General features: G+C 39.2%; 1 non-coding gene across 1 annotated transcript; it reads right to left on the bottom strand.

Annotated features, from left to right (window-relative positions):
• Window positions 1-5421: 5421 nt before the first annotated feature.
• On the bottom strand, window positions 5422-5525 carry LOC112774954 (small nucleolar RNA R71). Its single transcript, XR_003189407.1, has one exon. It is a non-coding gene; the product is annotated as a small nucleolar RNA R71 (small nucleolar RNA).
• Window positions 5526-15272: the final 9747 nt, after the last annotated feature.

Below are 15272 nucleotides of genomic sequence, written 5' to 3'. Positions count from 1 at the left end.
TTTGTAATTCCTAGGGAGAACGACCCGAGGTTCCAATACTTTGGTTTATAAATTTAGGGGTTTGTACTAGTGACAAACAATCTTTTTAGAAACTATACTTGCAACGAGAATCCATTTGTGAATTATAAACCGTACAAAAGTCCTCTCATCAAAATGGCACCGTTGCCGGGGAATTGCAATGGTGTTGTGTTATTGGTTATTGTATATATGTGAATAGTGTGAATATGTTTGCTTTTGTTAGCTCATGCTAGTTTTAGGATTTGGTTTTCTTTGTTTCTTATTTGATTCTATTTTCCTTTTCTCTTGCTATCATGACTTTTCACTTTGGTTATGAGTTTGGTTCTAACTATGTTATAGGAAATGGGAGCTTCAATGAGGATGTGTATCAAGGATGGGACAATCAAAGGTGGGAGGAGCCATATGCATATGATCAATCCTCTTGGCAACAACCTCCACCAATGCACTATGAAGAAGAACCATTCTATGATACATACCAATCAAATGGCTATGGTGAGCATCCTTGTGACTTTCAAGAACCACCACCATATGCCTATGAATCATATCCTCAACATGAACCTCAACTATACTCACAAGCCCCCTATCACCAAACACCTCCACATGACCCTAAGCCATATCCATCCTACCAACCACCTTTTGAACCATATGAGCCATACATGGAACCACCATTCCAAGATTACTACTCCCAAGAACCACCTCACTGTACACCACCACCTTGCCAAGAAGAACCACCTTCCTATTACAAACCCATTCTCCAAGACATTGAACCCTCCTATCCACCCCAATCCTCAATGGATGAAATTCTTAGCCTTATACTTCAAGGGCAAGGAGAAATGCAAAGGGAGACACTAGAATTTGTGGCTACCTTGACCAAGGTAGTAATCATTTTAGCCTCCCAATACTTGAGCACTCAAAGCACTCCTATGGTCACATATGGAGAATTAATTAAAAAGCATAGCATGAAGGAGGGATTGGAAACTTCGGTAGGTGATGAGGAATGCCACTTTGTATTAGAGCAATTAGAGAAGCCTATGATCATTGAAGAAAAGGAAGAAGTGGTTGAAGAGTTAGGAGATGCGGAACCTCCTTGGGAACTTAGAGTTGAAGAGAACCTCTCCAAGAAGATTGAATTTGATGTTGAGGAGGAGAGTGCACAACCTCCAAAACAATTTTTGAATGAAGACTTGGAGGGAATGAAGCAATAATTGAGTTCCCTTGGTGATGAAGACCATGCATCCAATCTTCTTGATGATGAATCCTTTGAATTTGAAGAACCTTCTCCCAATGTGATAGAAAGTGATGTGGAGGTAGATTTCTCTCAACCTCTCATTTATGATTTGAGTGATGGAGAAGAGTTAGAGGAAATTGATGAACAAAGGATTGAAAGTGAAGACATTTGTGAAGAGGTGGAAGTGATCAAGGAAGAACATAAGGGAGTAGAGCTTACAAGCACATTGGAGATACCTCTCCCCAAGCCACCACCATCCATTTTTTCATTCAAGTGGATAAATTCCTTATACTTAAGCTTTATTATTCCCCTTGAATATGGTTTGCTTGAGACTGATGGTCAACTTAGACATATTTGTGGCTTTAAGAGTAAAAGGGAGATGGCTAGTGGTTGAAAACATTATTCTAGGTTCATTATGGCTACACGTTCAAGGCTATGCCACCCAAGTAGAATAATGATAATAAACTCAAAGATGGGTGTAGAAACAAGATATGGGATCCCGGCATACATGAGGATCAACTTTGGGAGCCCATAGTCTAAGAAGAACTCCATCAAAGCTTGAGAGAATTGAACTTGAAGAATGGAGCTCATTGGAAATGCAAGCGTTGGTGGATGTTCAAGGATGGCTTCAAGCACAAGCCACCTTGATGGAGCACCCCATAAGTCCAACTCAAAGACAATAAACAAAAGTGCTAGGTGGGAGACACCCCACTATGGTAATTTCTTTTCATTTTCTCTTTTTGTACATATTGGTAGAATTAGTATAATTTCATGTTTTGATTGATTTATTGATTTTGTTTGGTAGTTTAGTATGTTAAATAAGGTTCTATGGTGTTTTGGTAGTTGTTTTGAGGTTTGGAATGCTTGGATTGGTGCAAAAATATAGAGAAATTTTGAAAAAAAAAACAGAGCACCATCCTTACTTTACTTTCTTGTAAGCTTGTCCCTTTAAATCAAATGAAGAAGAGAATGTCTATGTTTTTAAAGGACCAGAGTAGAGTTCATAATGTGGAAGTGCATTCATGAATCTTTGGGGTAGTCATAAGTTAGCTAAGTTGGTTCAACCACAAGGCTAGGAGGACAACTATCTATCCTGAATACTTGACTTTGGATATACCCATGAGACTAAGTTAATAACAAGATCCTAATAAGAGAAAAGGGAAAGAACAAGGGAAGTGAAAAACAAAAGAAAAAAGAGTAAGCAATAAGGCTAGGCACCAATGGTTTGGACCTTGAGACAAGTGTCTGTGTGCTCCTGTGTGAGGGATCTACTTGGCTGAATAAGCTCTCAGGGGTGCTTTATCACCTGGTAACTTGGCTTAACTAACCCGGGATTATCAGCTGAAAATCCACTATCAAGAGTAACCCTCACTACAGAGCATTTAGTATCCCAAAGAGGTGCTGGACACCAAGGTCTCAAGAAAGAAAATAAATGAACTATATGCCTGTGGTGTGTATGTATGGGGGAGAGACTTGAGGGAGTAAGTTCTTAGGGGTGCTTCAACACCTAGCACCTTGAACCAACTGGTTCGGGAGTGTTGGCTGAAAGCTTATCTTAAAGAGTTGCCCCCTTACAGAGCACTTAGCCTAAATAACACAAATAACCCTTGAAATAACAATAAAATGATCAATGAATAAAAGTCTCATGGGATATAAACAAAGTAAGTGTTTAGGGACATGATAAAAGTCTGAAAGCCAGTAATGGAATGAACCTAAGTTGCTATGTATGAAACCACCATAAAATCAGTAACATGACTTCCACAAGAATGACTCATTCCTCTGGATTTCCATTCATCATTCTCTTGTTCCAGTACTTGCTTAGGGACAAGCAAGCTTTAAGTTTGGTGTTGTGATGCCAGGGCATCTTGGCCAATTTCACTGACCTTTTCTTTACTGTTTTTAGGGTAGTTTCATGCATTTCTTTAGGAAATTAGCTAGTTTTGGGTAGATATTCACCTACACCTTGATTCAAGCATACATTGTGCATTTTACATTATTTCATGAGGATTTTGCATGAATTTAGTGACAAATTGTATGCTGCATTACCCATGACTTGGACTAGAACTTTGATGCACTCTGTTGCTTGATTTCAGGACCAAAGGAAGCAAGGAAAGGGAGGTAACTTGCAAGGTTAATGAGAAAAGTGATTGCCAATAACACTCTCAAAGCCATCATTGCCCACGTTAAGAGTCACGTTAACTAAGTTAACGTGCACTCTAACGTGGAGAAGGGAAGTTGAGCCAACGTTAGTGACACTTAACATTGTCACTAACATTGGCAAACACTCATGAGTGGCCACGTTAGAGCCCACGTTAACCTAGTTAACGTGGCCTCTAACGTTAAAGGCGGCTGGAAGTTGGAAAAAGAGAATTACTCTCTGTATTTTACTTTCTCTGCAATTTTTAGTTCTATGATGTATTCTCCATCTTTATTTTCATTTTCAAGAGCTATGAACAACTAAACCCGTTTCATTGGGTTAGGGAGCTCTGTTGTAATTTGATGGATCAATACTAATTTTCATTATTCTTCTTCTATCTTTTCTCTTGATTTTACTTGAAAGCTTTCGATCTTCATCCCTTTGAATAGTTATCTTGGAAGAGAAGCTATTCAAACTTGGATCTCTTTTGAACCTTGAAAGAGGAATGAAGAGATCAAGCTAGAAATGCTTTCTCATGCTGGACCAAACTGGGTTTGGATGGGTATGTGACTATAACCCTCTCAATACTTGATTTGGAAAATGCGTGTGGTATAATCAGTGACCATACTTCATCTCTTCTCATGAGCAATTGACCAAGGAATTGGCTATTGATCAAGATTTGAGAGATTGAATTGCAAGATTGTAATTCAATCACTTAAGATTGCCAAGGAGATCAATGAGTGCATTAATTGAGGAAGAGATGAAAATGAACTTGATCTGGAGAATTGCAACATCTCCTAAGCCCAATGAACTCCCCATCTCTGATCTTACCCATTCTCTTTAATTTCTGCCATTTACTTTTATGAGCAAATCCCCCATTCCCATTTACAATTCTGCAATTTATTTTCAGCCATTTACTTCCAGTCCTTTAATTCTAGCATTTACTTTTCTGTTATTTACATTCCCGCCATTTTATTTTCTGCAACTCTCAACCCAAATTCTGGATTCGCTCAACTAGAACATTCTTCTAATTAAAGTTGCTTGATCAATCAATCCCTGTGGGATTCGACCTCACTCTATTGTGAGTTTTTACTTGACGACAAATTTGGTACACTTGCCGAAGGGAGATTTGTTGAGAGATAAGTTTTCCGTGCCTCAAGTTTATGGCACCATTGCCGGGGATTGATTGTGCATCAACAATGATTAAATTGGAAGTTCACTAGATTGAGCATTTTTATTTTTGTGAATTTCTTTCTCTATTTGATTGATTTACTTTTTGTTTTCGTTAAACTTCTTCCCTTCCCCCTCTACTCTTTTGTTTTACTTTGTTATTTTCAATTCTGTTTGCTAACCCACTAACTGTTTGATATATTGCATCACCCACAACTAACAGTAATTCTGACACAAATACTTTCTGCACCTATCTTTTCTTGCTTGCACTTGATGGTTGTATGACAGGGAGAAGAAGCGGGGCTTCAACTTTCTTCGATTCTGAACCTGAGAGGACCTTTCTTAGATTAAAGAGGGAGGCAAGAGGAAAGAAAGTGGTTGGTGCTGAGGAAGAAGAGGAGTTCTTTGAAACAAACATGGAAGACAACATGGAAAACCATCATGAAGAAGAGGATCACAACCATGGGGGAGGAGGTAGAGCAAATCATGCTGGGGAGGATAGAAGAGTTTTGGGCTCTTACATCAATCCAAACCCAGGAAATTGTGGAAGTAGCATCCAAAAGCCAACAATCCATGCCAACAACTTTGAACTTAAACCACAGCTCATCACCCTTGTTCAGAACAACTGCTCGTTTGGAGGAGGTGTTCAAGAAGACCCCAATCAATATTTGACCACCTTCCTGAGAATATGTGACACAGTGAAGTCTAATGGTGTTCACCCTGACGCCTATAGACTGCTCCTATTTCCATTCTCACTTAGGGACAAAGCAGCCAAGTGACTGGAATCCTTCCCAAGGGAAAGCTTGACAACTTGGGAAGACGTGGTGAACAAATTTTTACCAAGATTTACCCTCCTCAACGAATCAATAGGCTGAGAGCTGAGGTCCAAACTTTCAGGCAACAAGATGGTGAGACTCCATATGAAGCATGGGAGAGGTTCAAGGACTTAACAAGGAGGTGTCCACCTGACATGTTCAACGAATGGGTGCAGCTGCACATTTTCTATGAAGGACTCTCTTATGAGTCAAAGAAGGCCGTAGACCATTCATCCGGAGTATCTTTGAACAAGAAGAAGACTATTGAGGAAGCCATAGATGTTATTGAAACAGTAGCAGAGAACGACTACTTCTATGCTTCCGAAAGAGGGAAAACAAGAAGAGTAATAGAGCTAAATAATGTAGATGCTCTGTTGGCCCAAAACAAGCTCATTACCCAGCAGCTGGCTGACCTCACCAAGAAGATGGAGATGAACCAAGTAGCAGCAATCTCCACTTCATCAACAACCTAAGAAGGAGTGAATGAAGAAGCAGAGGGGAGTCACGAGCAAGCCAACTACATTGGGAATTCACCAAGGAAAAACTATGATCCATACTCCAAGACCTACAACCTTGGATGGAGAAACCACCCAAACTTTGGGTGGGGAAGTGAGCAAGATCAAAACCAAGACCAGAGATGTTACAACTCTAACAACAATGCAGCTCACCAGCAATTCACACAGAGGACATCTCAACACCCCCACAACAACACTTATCCACACGCCTATCAAAACCAAAACAGCACATCTGCTCCGAATCACTCATCAATTAATGACAAGCTCTCTAAGATTGAAGCCATACTTGAAAGAATATGCCAAGAGATTCAAGAAAATAAGGTGTTCAAAAAGGAGGTGCGAGCCAATATTAAGAACCAGGAAGAGACCATCAGAAAGTTGGAATTTCAGGTGGGATATTTAGCTGAGAAGATTCCCAAACCTACTGATAGCTTCCCAAATGACACGGAGAAAAACCCCAAAGGAGAAGCAAAGAAAGTAAGATGGGAATATTGCAAAATGGTCACTGCGAGTGATCAAGAGACTGAAGACAAGCAAGGCAAACTTTGCAAACAACCTGATGACAACTCAACAAAGGAGGAGGATAGAGATCGCCAAGAACCAGAAATCTCACAACAAGAGCTGCTGAAGCTATATGCACCCTTCCCTCAACTGCTCAATGGTGCTGTGGGAAAAAGAATATACTCAAGGTTCCTAGACTTGTTTGCATCTCTGCATGTGAACATACCATTCATCAAGGCAATTCAACAAATGCCTGCATTCATCAAGTATATGAAGGAACTTCTTCCCAGGAAAAGCTCACTCAAAGGAGGCCAGACTATAGTGATGAACAAGGAATGTAGTGCCCTTATTCAACCTGAGTTGCCTACAAAAAGAAGAGATCCAGAGAGTTTTCACATCCCTTGTGCCATAGGTGAAACTATGTTCGATAGAGCACTATGTGATTTGGGGGCCAGCATCAACTTACTACCCTTATCCCTGGCAAAGAGGCTGCAGATCAATGAGATAATACCCACAGATGTAATCATCAGACTGGCTGACAAAACTCAAAATCAAGCAATAGGAGTGGTGGAAAATGTGTTGCTAAAAGTTGGAAAATACTTTCTCCCAACAGACTTTGTCATCCTGGACATGGAAGAGAGTCACACTCATCCAATCATATTGGGAAGACCATTCCTAGCTACGGCCAGAGCACTTATCGATGTAGAGAAAGGGGAGCTAATATTGAGAATCCATGATGAATGACTCAGCTTCAATATTTTCAAACTCTCACAAGAAACAGATCAAGAGGACAAGGAACTAAGCACAAATGATAATGAGACACTGAAGGAGGAAACAAGCACTGAAGCACAGCCAGTTTATTCTGAGATCCCCTGAATAGATAAACAAGGAAAACAGCAATTGCCACAGCTCAAGGAAAAGTTGGAGAAACGTAAACCTCTAGAGGCAGGTGAAGACAGCACCACAACTCCTTTAGAAAAAGAGGTCACCAAGGGGAAGGCAACATCAAAAGAAACAAAGAAGAAGGTACCAAGGAGGTGGAGGAACAAGAAAATCCCTACGGAAGATTTCTCTCTAGGGGATAGAGTTGTCTCAGCTTACTTCCCAGATATTCCCCCTAATCTCCCCACTGTACCATCTCAGTTACCCAAGGTCTTCACTATCAACAGAGTTCTTTCCCTGGAACATGTGGAGATCATTGATCCAACCAATGGATATAAGTCCACAGCAAAAGGGGAGGACTTTAAGCATTACCAACCACCCTGATGAAGAAAAAAATGTCAAGCTAGTGACGCTAAAGAAGCGCTTCATGGGAGGCAACCCATGTTTTATATGTTTTTAAAATAATGAATAAATCAATGTTTATGAATTTCAACCAAACTTGACAAACACTTGGTGAAATCTTTATCATGCAGTATATAGTGAAGAACAAGTTTGGTGTTCAAAGCAAACCAAGATGCATGCTAGTCTTGGTAGCTTTGAACAAAACTTTTCATTACATTGCTTCAAACTAAGTTTGGTGTCACCCCATGGTGCCACCAAAATGCATATAAGGACCCACCAATAGTTAGTTAGTTAGTTGGAATTCATAAATAAACAATCAAATCCTTTCTTCCCTTTTATTAATATTAGCCGTAAAGTTCATATGGTCATTTTAATATCTTTTCTTACTTTTCTTAGTTTGTCTTTATAGGAAAAGAAAAGGAGCATCAAAAGGGATTGATTGGACAATTAAATGGGGGAGATTTCGCCACTTAATGAAGAGCACTACACACATGTCTCAAGAGGGAACGCATGGGGAAACGCTGCCATGCAACATTGGAGAAAGAAGACCCTTGAAGACCGAACCAATCACTCTCGTTAAGTGATGATCCTTGTCCTTCCTTCATACACAACCCCAACCGTCCATCAAGCAACAATCCTTGCAATCCACACCTTCCATCCACTCATGACCTCCCTATATAAGTGAACCTTAGTGCATGATCATTCCTCAGACTCAAATTCCCACTCTCCACACTTCATACTTTTGGCTTGCTCAAACCCCTTCATCATACTCTGTCCTAGCCAACCTATTCCTCATCTCTCCGTATCCTCCAACCTCCACCTCAAAACAGCAACTCAATTTATGGCATCATCAAGCTCAAAGAGGCAAAAGAGGAAGGAACCCATGGAGAGTGTTCCTTTCGATGAGAAGAAATTCAAAACTGCCTTTCATGAATGTGAATTCGAACGGATAAGGGCGAGAAAGATATTGCCAGAGTTAATCTTCCAAATCAATGCAGATGAGTCACCACAAATTCTGGAGAAAATCGAACAGAGGGGGTGGCAATTGCTCACAAGTCCAGAGGGGAAGATCAATGGAAACCTCATCAAAGAATTTTATGCTAATGTAGTAAGAGAAGATAAAACCAAGGCCCCAACCTTCAAAAGTTACGTAAGAGGAAAAGAGGTGGACTTCAGCCCGAATGCCATAACAAGAGTTCTTCACCTGAAATCACCTCGTTTTGATGAGGAAAGTTATCAGGCAAGGATAAGTAGAAGCCCTGATAATAATGAGCTCTCAGAGATAGTGGTAGACATCTGTGTTATAGCAGCTGACTGGGAGAGGTACACAGATGGGAGACCCAAGTTCATCAAGAAAGGAGACCTGAGCCCTGAAGCCAAGGGGTGGTTTGAACTTGTGAGGAGGTCCATTCTACCAGTTGCAAATAATTCAGAGGTAAACATCAATCGAGCTACTGTGGTGCATTGCTTAATACAGGGTGGGGAAATCAATGTGAATGAGCTCATCGCCGAGGGGATTCAAGATTCGGCTGAGAAGGTTGATTCAGGTGCCAGGCTTTGGTACCCCAGCACCATTCTCCGCTTATGCAACAAGGCCAAGGTAGTATTTGAGGACAGCAATCCAGACTGGGTAAACCCAGGGAGGCCAGTTACACTCGAGAGATTGGTTTATACTACACCTGCTCAACAACAAAGAAGACCACAAATAGGAAAACCAAAAGGAGCACAGAAAGAGCTTCAACTACAGATGATGGGGTAGCAAGAGGAAACACTTTCAAGATGGATGACTCAGCAAGGTGAGTGGCAAAGGCAAATGATGGAACAGCAACTAAGTCAAGGACAACAATGGGGAGAAACATTCAACAGGATGGAACAAAGGCAAAACGAGCAACAAGAATCCACCCAGAGGCTAATCAACATCCAAGCACATCAAGGGGCGCACATACATGAGATGAATCGAAGACAAATAGAACAGGCAGAACTATTGGATGAGCAAAGGGCATTCACAGAAGGAGTTTACATGAGCGAAATAGGACATCATATAAACACTCAAGCCAGGCTCGATTACTTAGTGGGACAGCTGCCAATATTGCATCCAGGAATAGCCAAGTATGACGAAATGAAGGATGAATTAGCATGAAAGGAAAGACAAAGGGTGGAAGAGAGTCATGAGTCAGTGCGGAAGGCACTTGAGGATTGGAAGCAAGCAAGATTGGCAAGGATGCGAGGAAATACAAGAGGAAACAAGGAGGACAAGCAAGGAAAAGAGCATGGACATCCACAACAGTAAAAGGTGGTGGAGTTCCTTCTTTGTTCCATCTTTTTCTATGTTTTAAATAAGGAAGATCTTGTATGAAATAGAACTTGCTTCCATGTTATGTTTAAACCTTTTTCAATTATGTCTTTTAAGTTTTTGGTATTGAAGAAAGTCTATGTGCACTAGTCTTTATGTCACTGCATCCTTACTTTACTTTCTTGTAAGCTTGTCCCTTTAAATCAAATGAAGAAGAGAATGTTTATGTTTTTAAAGGACCAGAGTAGAGTTCATAATGTGGAAGTGCATTCATGAATCTTTGGGGTAGTCATAAGTTAGCTAAGTTGGTTCAACCACAAGGCTAGGAGGACAACTATCTATCCTGAATACTTGACTTCGGATATACCCATGAGACTAAGTTAATAACAAGATCCTAATAAGAGAAAAGGGAAAGAACAAGGGAAGTGAAAAACAAAAGAAAAAAGAGTAAGCAATAAGGCTAGGCACCAATGGTTTGGACCATGAGACAAGTGTCTGTGGTGCTCCTGTGTGAGGGATCTACTTGGATGAATAAGCTCTCAGGGGTGCTTTATCACCTGGTAACTTGGGTTAACTAACCCGGGATTATCAGCTGAAAATCCACTATCAAGAGTAACCCTCACTACAGAGCATTTAGTAACCCAAAGAGGTGCTGGACACCAAGGTCTCAAGAAAGAAAATAAATGAACTATATGCCTGTGGTGTGTATGTATGGGGGAGAGACTTGAGGGAGTAAGTCCTTAGGGATGCTTCAACACCTAGCACCTTGAACCAAGTGGTTCAGGAGTGTTGGCTGAAAGCTTATCTTAAAGAGTTGCCCCCTTACAGAGCACTTAGCCTAAATAACACAAATAACCCTTGAAATAACAATAAAAGGATCAATGAATAAAAGTCTCATGGGATATAAACAAAGTAAGTGTTTAGGGACATGATAAAAGTCTAAAAGCCAGTAATGGAATGAACCTAAGTTGCTATGTATGAAACCACCATAAAATCAGTAACATGACTTCCACAAGAATGACTCATTCCTCTGGATTTCCATTCATCATTCTCTTGTTCCAGTACTTGCTTAGGGACAAGCAAGCTTTAAGTTTGGTGTTGTGATGCCAGGGCATCTTGGCCAGTTTCACTGACCTTTTCTTTACTGTTTTTAGGGTAGTTTCATGTATTTCTTTAGGAACTAAGCTAGTTTTGGGTAGATATTCACCTACACCTTGATTCAAGCATACATTGTGCATTTTACATTATTTCATGAGGATTTTGCATGAATTTAGTGACAAATTGTATGCTGCATTACCCATGACTTGGACTAGAACTTTGATGCACTCTGTTGCTTGATTTCAGGACCAAAGGAAGCAAGGAAAGGGAGGTAACTTGCAAGGTTAATGAGAAAAGTGATTGCCAATAACACTCTCAAAGCCATCATTGCCCACGTTAAGAGTCACGTTAACTAAGTTAACGTGCACTCTAACGTGGAGAAGGGAAGTTGAGCCAACGTTAGTGACACTTAACATTGTCACTAACGTTGGCAAACACTCATGAGTGGCCACGTTAGAGCCCACGTTAACCTAGTTAACATGGCCTCTAACGTTAAAGGGGGCTGGAAGTTGGAAAAAGAGAATTACTCTTTGTATTTTACTTTTTCTGCAATTTCTAGTTCTATGATGTATTCTCTATCTTTATTTTCATTTTCAAGAGCTATGAACATCTAAATCCCTTTCATTGGGTTAGGGAGCGCTGTTGTAATTTGATGGATCAATACTAATTTTCATTATTCTTCTTCTATCTTTTTTCTTGATTTTACTTGAAAGCTTTCGATCTTCATCCACATTGAGTAGTTATCTTGGAAGAGAAGCTATTCAAACTTGGATCTCTTTTGAACCTTGAAAGAGGAATGAAGATATCAAGCTAGAAATGCTTTCTCATGCTGGACCAAACTGGGTTTGGATGGGTATGTGACTATAACCCTCTCAATACTTGATTTGGGAAATGCGTGTGGTATAATCAGTGACCATACTTCATCTCTTCTCATGAGCAATTGACCAAGGAATTGGCTATTGATCAAGATTTGAGAGATTAAATTGCAAGAAATTGTAATTCAATCACTTAAGATTGCCAAGGAGATCAATGAGTGCATTGATTGAGGAAGAGATGAAAATGAACTTGATCCGGAGAATTGCAACATCTCCTAAGCCCAATGAACTCCCCCATCTCTGATCTTACCCATTCTCTTTAATTTCTGCCATTTACTTTTATGAGCAAATCCCCCATTCCCATTTACAATTCTGCAATTTATTTTCAGCCATTTACTTCCAGTCCTTTAATTCTAGCATTTACTTTTCTGTTATTTACATTCCCGCCATTTTATTTTCTGCAACTCTCAACCCAAATTCTAGATTCACTCAACTAGAACATTCTTCTAATTAAAGTTGCTTGATCAATCAATCCCTGTGGGATTCGACCTCACTCTATTGTGAGTTTTTACTTGACGACAAATTCGGTACACTTGCCGAAGGGAGATTTGTTGAGAGACAAGTTTTTCGTGCATCAATAGCTCAATTCGATTGTGGTTTAGCACGGTTGTTAATACCTTTGGCCCTTGTTCATATATGTATCCTTGGGAATTGATTTATTTTGACCAAGTAATTGCATTCATGTAGATAGTTGCATATAGGTAGGGTGCATTTAGTTAGATTTCATTGAATAAATGTTGATACCCTTAGCTCTCTCTTGGTTTAAGCATGAGGACATGCTTGGTTTAAGTGTAGGGAGGTTGATAAACCCCATTTGTAGGGTTTATCTTATGCTTCATTTAAGGGATTTTATCACCTTTTACCCACATTTATTCAATAAAATAGCATGGTTTTGTAAATTCTCTTTTAATTATGCTTAAGAGTGAACACATGCTTTTTAGGACATAGAATAGCTAAATTTAATTCACCTTGATTCCATTAGATGCGTTGATATGTTTATTAAGTGATTTCAGATTTAGGAGGCAAAGATTGGATCAAGGGAATGAAGGAAAAGCATGTAAAAATGGAGAACTCATGAAGAAATGAAGGAATCGCAAAAGCTGTCAAGCCGACCTCTTCGCACTTAATCGACCATAACTTGAGCTACAGAAGTCCAAATGATGCGGTTTTAGTTGCGTTGAAAAGCTAACATCCGGGGCTTCGACATGATATAAGATTTGCCATAGTTGCATCACGTTTAGGGGGCGCTCACGCGGCATTTACGTGTATGCACCGATTTGCACATGATTCATTAAAAGCAAATTAGTGGCCAGCAAATTCTAAAGCCTTGTGGGCCCAATCCAACTCATTTATGATGTTATTTAACCCAAGGATTGAAGAGGGATGAGACATCTAGTCATTAGTTTAGTTTTATTATGCTTTAGTTAGTTTTAGAGAGAGAAGCTCTCACTTCTCTCTAGAATTAAGATTAGGTTTTAGATCTAGATCTACTTCTTCTTCTTCTCTCTTAATTTTCCTCTTTCATCTTCAATTATTCTCTTGTAGATTGTAGAATTCTTCTACTCTTGTAATTCATTTGTACTATTAGTTGTTGTTTATGAACTTTCTTTTGTAGATCTACATTTCTTCTTCAATGCAATTGGTAAGTTCTTTGTTGTTTCATAATTGTCTTCCTTCTCTGTTGTTGACTTCTTGCTATTCTAGTTAGATCTCTCTTTAATTCTTACAATTCATATTGTTTACTTTTATTGCCTTCTATGTGTTTGTTAAAATGCTTTTTCTAGTTATGAGTTTACTTTTCTATTGTTTTGCCTTTCTATTGTTAATCTCTTACTTTTGTAGTTGTAGATTCCTTTAATTCTTGCAATTTACTATGCTTTCCTTCTATGCCTTCCAAGTATTTGATAAAATGCTTAGTTGGATTTTAGAATAGAATTTTATGTTCTTGGCTTGGGAAGGTAACTTAGGAACTCTTGAGTTACTAATGTCCAAGTGATTGATGATTGGGAGCCATTAACTCTAGATCTCACTAATTGATTTGGTGGAGAACTAGGACTTATGGACTTGGATTGATATAGCTCACTTGACTTTCCTCTACTATTAGTTAGGGGTTGACTTAGTTGGATTGATCCTTGCCAATTCTCATGTTGTGGTTAGTGATAAGGATAGAGATCCTTGACCACCAACCCTTGCCAAGACCTTTGTAATTGTTAGTTTATTTTCATTGTCATTACATTTCACGCCTCTTATAAAAAACCCCAAAATATCTCATAACCAATAACAAGAACACTTAATTGTAATTCCTAGGGAGAACGACCCGAGGTTCCAATACTTCGGTTTATAAATTTAGGGGTTTGTACGAGTGACAAACAATCTTTTGTATGAAAAGATTATTGTTTGGTTTAGAAACTATACTTGCAACGAGAATCCATTTGTGAATTCTAAACCATACAAAAGTCCTCTCATCAGTCCTCTGTGCACAAACACAATCCAGGGAGAATGGCTCTGCCTTCAACTGGCAGATGTGGGGGTTTGGGTTGTGGGGAAATCGTCAAGTCCAATGTATGCTTGGCATCACCCTTCTCGGTGTCCTTCTCCTCTCCCGCTCCTTGCCTTCACATCTCATCCTAAAAAAGAATGGATAAAGTATAATTAAGAATCATAGGGCAAGTAGCACAAAAGGGCAGGGGGAGACTAATAAGCATCTAATTGAGGAGTTTGCATAGTGGTGTGGATGATGAAAATGAGCCATGTGTGTATTCCAAGTGTGCACGAGGTTAAAATACACACAACAGCTGGTTAAAATGGCATCCACACAATCAAAAAGTAAGCTTAGGCAACTACAACAAGAGTGAATTGAATGTAGGACATATTAGATATTGAAATTGTGCAAGTGAAAGTGCAAGATTAATAAAATAGCACAATAAGCAATAACCAATTCAATGATGAAGAGAACTACTTATTCATCCTTAGGCATAATCAAATAATCACATGGTTAATGTGTTTGTTACAAAAAGGTGACAAACTTGATAGATTTAAGTTAGGTCAACTCAATCAAATGCAAGGCATTAACAAGAAACAAGGACCTTGTGATGTGATTATATTAATTTAAAATCCATGATGCACAAGTGACTCAATTCAATTCACTAAATTCCATGCCCACTTATAAAAGTTTCACCTAATATGCAACAAAATGTAAATGTGCAATTCCAATTATTTGATAATAATTGAAGGCAATGAGATTCAATCAACAAGCAACCCAATCAAATAACAAGCAAACACTTGCAATTTATTTAAATAACAAGCAAGTAAACCAAAACTAATATAATTACTAAAAT

Source organism: Arachis hypogaea, chromosome 18 (genome assembly GCF_003086295.3).
Source record: "Arachis hypogaea cultivar Tifrunner chromosome 18, arahy.Tifrunner.gnm2.J5K5, whole genome shotgun sequence".
Lineage (NCBI taxonomy): Eukaryota > Viridiplantae > Streptophyta > Magnoliopsida > Fabales > Fabaceae > Arachis > Arachis hypogaea.
Note: the sequence above shows the minus strand (reverse complement) of the source record. Positions and strands in the feature narration are given on the sequence as shown.